Raw genomic sequence first — 7,394 nt, 5'->3', positions numbered from 1 at the left:
TAAATATTTGAGGAATAAATGTACTCTAAGTAATCATAGGCTTCCACCAAATACAGATAGTTAACGTATGCATTTGGAATACTGACTAACAAGAGCTGGGAGGTTCCTTCAGCTCACTGTCCTGCCTCCTGGCTCCTTTCTATATTAGTGCACTAGGGTTAAAATCCCAGTTATTGTTCTCATACTATAAGGCAATACCTGGTTAGTCATTCCTTTATTAGTAGAGCTCAATAGCAAATGGTGGTTGATTAAGTAATTGTGAAATACAGTTTTTCACTAAAAGAAACCATGATTCCTTGGAGAAATGGCTGATTCTAGAACTAGGATGGGAAATTTACCAGGCAAACCTGGGACATCTTATTGTGCCAGAAAATAAGCTTTCAAAAGACCATGGGGCCATGTCAAAAGAATACAGAAGGCAACCAGCAGGGGTCTGATAACATTTTTAAAAAACAACTGCACTGGGTTGAAATACTATATATGTAAATGTGTATGTATACAAATATATATAACCACATGTTTATGAGTTCATAACCATACTTTAAAAATTCATTAGAATTACAAGTTGCTGAGAGATCAACTTATTATGCTGAAAATTGCTGATAATAATAAAGAAGCAAGCATTAAAATAAGACTTGACCCTGGATACTTTACTTAACCTCTCAGAATCTGTTTCCTTATTTGTGAAGTAATAGTAGTAGTAGTGTGTACTTCACAGGATTTTTGTAAGGATTAGATGAAATAATACCATACAGGATCCCAGGATATTACAAAGTACTATAAACATGTAAAGGATAGCTGCTATTACTCTGTGGACACTTTCCAAGTGGAACAGATCTCTGAGGATTTACTGGTGCCCAGTCCCTACACTGATGGGACTGTGGGACCCTGAGAAGTGACTCAGCATTCGGTCTCTGGTTTGAGCAGCTTACTACCTAAGGAATCAAGTATAGATTCTCTGTTTTGACATGATTTGCCATCTTCCCCTAAAACTCATGCTGGGTTATAGTTACTTTAGCTCTGCCTTCCCAGGGAGGGAGTGTGTTCCCTGAAGGCCTAGCTAATGATCCAAGCTTCATGTCCTTATGCTCCCAGGGGTCTCCTGCATAACAAGGTCCCTGATGCTTGTCGCCAAGAAATCTTGGCCTTCCAAAAAAACCATTAGAAGGTTAATGGCAATCCAATGATGACTTGCTATCTGGTCTTTCTAGTTTAAGCAAGAGGTTCCCATAGGGCACACTGGTAACCAGGAAATCATAGAATATACACTGTCCACCTTAGGAAGAAGAATCTGGTTCTTACAATCCATATGAAGCATTCAGAGACCAGAGATTTTCAAAGGGGCAAGTGGATCCCAGCACTCTGCAAGTCCAAGGCAGAAAGATTACAAGTTTGAGCCCAGCCCGGGCAACTTAGTGGGACCCTGTCTCAAAATGAAAATTTTACAAAGGGCTAGGGATGTAGCTCAACGTGAAGACCTTGGATTCAATTCCTAGTTCTGCCCCCCCCTCCCCGCCCCATAAGGTGAAAATCTTCCTTGTAGTCTCAATATCTATCTATCTTTCTTTCTCTTTCTTTTTTGGTTTGTTGAGACAGGGTTTCACTATGCAGTTCTGGCTGACCTTGAACTCACTGTGTAGCCCAGGCTGGCCTCAAACTTGAGGTGATCCTCCTGCCTTAGCCTCCAGAGTGCTGGGATTATAGGCATGCGCCACCACACACAGCCCATAGATAGGATTTTTCTAGACAACTGGTCTGTATTCATTGGATACTACATGTACCTGATCATGTGGCTATTTCAGCTGGGTAGAAAAAGCTCTAGCCAAATTTCTGGCTCACTTCTAGCAAATGGACAGGTCTTTGTGGTTTGGATTTTGTATACTTATTTCCCTCTGGTTTTTAATCTCACTTTTCTTTTCTATGTTTTATTTATCTGAATCTCCTCAGCCTCTTTTTCTGAAAGAATAATATTTTTATCCCATTCTGAGCGATCACAATTACTTGTGGATGGGATGCATCTGCCTGTTGGCCACTACACAGCTCCTCAACCTTGGAATCAGATTGGACAAAGCAACTGTCATTTCTTCTTCCATACTGATTTCCTTTCAGTATAGTTTTTTAAAAAATTCATTCCTTATTCCAATCCTATTAATGTAATTTTAAATGGTAATTTTTTTTACTTTACAGTAGTTTCAGATACACAAAGAAGTTGCAAACATGGTATAGAGTTCCCTGGTGCCCTCCACTCAGTTTACCATTGTTAACCATTTATATTACTATGGTACATTTTCTCAGAGCTAAAATACTAGCTTTGATGTGTAATTATTAACTAAATTCCAAACTTTTTTCAGATTTCACTAGTTTTCCCTTAATATCCATTTTCTGTTCCAGGATCCTATCCAGGAGAGTACATTACATTTAGTCATGTCTCCTTACTTAGTTTCTTCTTACCTGTGACATTTTTTTTTTCAGATTTCCCTTTGGTTTTGAAGATCTTGATTGGATTGAGGCGTGCTAGTTGGGTATTTTGTAGAATAGCTGTCCAAGTGGGCATGTCTGATGTTTTTCTCATGGTTAGACTGAAGTCATTGGTTTTTCAAAGGAAGATCACAGAGGTGAAGTGTCATTCTCATCATATTATATCAAAGGAATGTTCTATGCATTTCACTCATCACAGGTGATGGGAAAACTTTGGTCTCCAGGCTGAAGGAATGTGTGCCAGGTTTATCCACTGTAAAGCTGCTTTCTCCCTAGTCTTCCCAGGATGGGAAGTCATACTTCATCTCTGTCAGAAGCTACCTCCATAAAGTATTTAGAACCATTTATTTATTGAGTAATTTTTTATATCAAAATGGATTCATAATTTATTTTCTTTGTCCTCAGTTGTTTTTTTTTGAGGGCTGGGGATTAAACTGAGGGACTCTCACATGCTAGACAAATCCTCAACTACTGACCTACACCCCCAGCCCCTTCAGAAACTTTTTAAAGACTGGGCAGGATGACATTTTGAGGTAGTGACTGAGGCTGTTTTGAGTCCAAAAACATGTTCTTGAAACCCTTACAAGGATCAATAGTCTGGAAAATAAGGTTTTCAGTGGAAAATCCAGGCTTTTAATAAACATTTTGTGTCTTTGTGATGGTGAGGTATATCCAAAAGCATGGCATGAGAGAAGATGATATGAATATGTGAAAATATTTATTTTGTCCAAATAAGATAGAGATTAACCAGGGTGTGTGTGTGGGATGATCCAGTGAGCTAAAACTAGAGCTTATTTGCAGGGTGACTGCCTAAGGGATTCTGCATCTACATAGTTCAGCACACAGCCCTCCCCCAGAGCAGTGGGTATTAAGCCTGGGTGGACTCTGTGCCTTCCCTCTTCAATAAAGCCTCAAAGATGTGTATCCCTATAGACAGATACCTGCCCTCACAAACACATAATGCCACTGTGTAATCACCAGAGTAAAAGGAAAGTGATGGTATGAGAATGAAGACCTAAGACACTCCTGGAACTCCAGTACGACTTAGAAATGCATCCCCGAGTGTTCCAAGAGGGGTGCAGAGGTGGCTGAGGAGACACACTGGAGAACTGGGACTATCCTGCAAACAAGACTGTACAGAGGAATACTTGTCCTTGGTGACCGCAGAGCAGATCAGTATGGGGGTGCCTCTCAGGGATGCAGCAGAAGGTGCAGGAATCAAAGATCAGCAAGGGCTTCATATCTCAGCAGAAGCCACCATGCATGGAGACAATGATGTAGACCAGATTCTGTTCCCTGATCCCAGGACACAGAGGTCTCTGAAATATATTCCACTTCCAGGGAGACAGGAAGGAGGACAAGGTCGGAAAGCTAACTGAGTTTAAACTTTGAAGTAACCAAATTTAAATGTGAATGTAATGGAGTCTCCTTAGCAGAGACTACACCAAGTCTTTGTTCTGGAGCAAAATGGGGATTGAAAAGTGAAAATAACATAATTGATACAGAGAAATAAAATTAGAGTAAAACCTTGGACTGCAAGTATTTATTCTGCAAGATGAGCAAACACTTCCATGTGATGTCTTACAATACAGGTAGTATGTCAAACATCATATGAACCAATGGTTTCCCCCCACCTCCCCGCCTCCCTGTAGGATTATGGGTGATCATCTCCCCACAAGAAGATATGGAGGAGAGCTCATCTGCAGAGAAGGTGAGAAAAAGACGGAAGAATCCCTCATCACATAAGGTTAGGAAGATGTATAAAGTGTAGGAAACAGTGCAAAATTTTGTAGAAAAGTACCACCCAAATATGGCTGCAGCAGTGCAAGTGATGAATCTCTTTTAATGACAATGAAATGTCACATTTTTGCAAAATCCTCAAAAGGAGGCAAAAGCAAGTGTCATAGGATAGGTTCCTTTTTAAAGTTACAAGAAAAGATTTCATTGAGCCAATAGATAGCAGTGATTCCATTAGTGATAGCAAAAGTCGTCCTACACTGTAATCCTCCTCTCATACCAGCCATGAAAGTTTTTCAAAGGTAAGGACAGGTTCATTTATTTTTCTTTACATTTTGTATTTTATTATTTTGTATTATATTACAGTATTGTAATCTTTTTTTTTTTTTTGGTACATGGGATCGAACTTGGAACCTTCCACTTGTGAGACAGGCAGTGGAATTACTGAGCTAAATCCCTGGCTTGTAATCATTTTTATATGAATATTTTTGGGTTTTGGAACAAATCATCTGACTTTCCATTATTTTTTATGGGGAAATTTGCCTTGATATACAAGTGCTTTGGATTATAAGCATGTTTCCAGAATGAATTATGTTTGAAAGCCAAGGTTTTACTATATATTATTCATACATCTGAGTATATATATACACACACGTGACTAGAAGTATGCCCACTAGAAATAATTTATAATTTTTTTCTGGTAATAAAAATATAGCAATATGTGCACATGAGAGAAAATTTATTTGATTTTAGAAAAATATAAGAAATAAAATGAAGTCACCCATTCACCAGTTAGTGACATCATTTCAAGATGATTTCTGAATGAGGTAACATCAGGACAGGCATTTAGTAATGGACAGTACACAGTAGGTGCATAATAAAAGGGAGAGTGTGGAGGATTTCTCACAATGTGTGCTGGTTAGGTAAGAGTTCAGATTGATTAGTTAGCTGTATTTGCCAGGTTTGCAGGTCAGATCAATAATTGAGCAGGCTAGGGGCTGGGGATTTAGCTCAGTGGTTCCGGCATGTGCCTTGCAAGCACAAGGTCCTGAGTTCGATCCCCGGTACCCCCCCCCCAAAATAATAATAATTGAGCAGGCTAATGTCCTGGGTACTCCATAATCATGCCCAGAGACTGATAATAGGCCACTTAAGCTCCGCAAAGGAGAGTAATCTATAAATGTGCTGGGGCTTAGCCATTGTTTGGCATTGAACCATAAGAGGTGGTTGCTCCTGGTTCCCTTTCCCCCCTCCCAGTTGTGTCTTATAAGCTGCTGTTCCTTTAACCACAGGTTGTCCAGAGAAACAAAAACTTTCCCCCAGGGGATTATGATCTTCCCAACAGTACACCAGAGACCTGGGGCCGTAACAGTGCAGATACCACCAAAAGAAGAGAAGGAAAGAGCTGATTTTCTGGCAAATACAAGCTGAGTCCTTGTGAAAGAGGTGAGGCTTTTCTGGATCCATGATGTCATTTTCTGGTAAGGTAGAAAAACGTGGTAACACTAAGGTGACTAGGACAAAGGCAAGAGAAAAAGTATGTTTATCTTGCCATAATTACTGTGGACCTAACCCCAGGTAATTGTCCCTTTGATAGGAAAATGGGTTGTTCTCCCACTTGATGAAGGTTGATAGAAATGTAGTAAAAGTATGGGGCAGCATTTCTTTGCACTGGCTGTGGAGATAACAGAGGTGGGTTGGAATTTCTGCTGCTTGTTTAAGTGAATAGCCTTTGGTAAACTACAGGACTTGCCTCTTAGCATCTCCATTACCTATGTGTAAAATAAAATAATTTCATATGGCTGTTGAGTGACTTAGAATGAGCTATTACATGGAAATCTTTAATATGAGTGCCCACCAACTGCTCAAAAAAATTTCTTTCATTGTTAAGATTTCTTCTAACACGTGGAAATTACTAAGGCTTTAGAAATTACTTACTCCAACTCTCATTTTACAGATATCTTCTGAAGATATTTTCTAAATATGTTTACACACAAATTTCTACAAAGATAATGTTTTGAGTTAAAAGTCAGTGACCTTCAGATTTGGCCTTGGAATCAAACGAAATTCCCACAGAATCCCAAGTCAGAAAATGGCGGCTCCTCAGAGCTCTGTGGTCTCCTGAATGGTCTAACAGCACCAAATCTTTTCTGAAACCAGAGGCAGACCAAAGAGATTAGAAAAGAGGAGAAGCTTTTGGTGAAAAAATTTTGAAATATAATTTTTAAAATTGTACTTTGTAATATATTGGTTTGTATTTTATTACTAGTTACTGCATTTGTGTCTGTGATATCTATTTCACTTTGCCTATGCACAGAACAAAGAAAATCAGGGTATATATATTCAGATCAGAGCTATTTTTAATATGTAGTTTTAGATATGTTGGTAGGCTAATCTGGTGATTTTATTAAGATGTGGAAAATTTGTCCCTAGAAATATGGGAAATGAAAACAATTCATGAAAAATCACTATTTTTTAATTTGGAGAGATTTGCATTAAAAACTGTCTACTATAGTCTCTGCACTATTCTTCATAGGAAGCAAGAGCATTCCCATGTTGTGGAAGTCTTTTCAGTTTATCATTAAATGGAGCCAGCAAAGTTGAAATGACAGAAGTGAAGGCGGGCATGCTTTAGACTGATGGGGGCTGAGGTCAGCCCCAAGGCTGTGATGGATAGTGATACCGCACTGAAACAGTGGTAAATAAATGTCAATGGCTACAGTAGCTTTTCTACCTCTTTGATATATGAAGCAGCCAAAGCCTTCCTCCATAGATAGGATTTATTAAGATCAATGATGTAAGCCAACATGTGGCATTTACTGAGATCTAGCCATGTGCTAGGCACCAAACAAAGGTATTCATTTAAACACACCAACTGGCGGGTGAAGAAGGTAACATTACTGCCACTGCACAGATGAAAATGAAAGTTGGCAAGGTTAAGCAACTTGGCACAGTCTTTCAGAGAAACAACTAAGGATACAAGTGTGTGTGTGGTTTAGGAAAAGGGTGAGGATCTCACTTTTGGTAGCATGCTAAATCGTGAGCATGGCCCACTCTGCTTCTCCTTTTCCTTTCTTCTTGTGATGCCTCTAACACACTTTCAGAAAATTTCCCAGGGGAAGCACAATTCCTCTTTCCATCCTGACACATGAGAGGTTAATATCAACAGTACTGCCAGA

Source organism: Heterocephalus glaber, unplaced genomic scaffold, assembly GCF_053883595.1.
Source record: "Heterocephalus glaber isolate CG9 unplaced genomic scaffold, H.glaber_assembly_v1.0 deba00000943, whole genome shotgun sequence".
Classification (NCBI taxonomy): Eukaryota; Metazoa; Chordata; class Mammalia; order Rodentia; family Bathyergidae; genus Heterocephalus; species Heterocephalus glaber.
The sequence above is the reverse complement of the archived record's forward strand: the minus strand, read 5'-3'. Positions refer to the sequence as shown.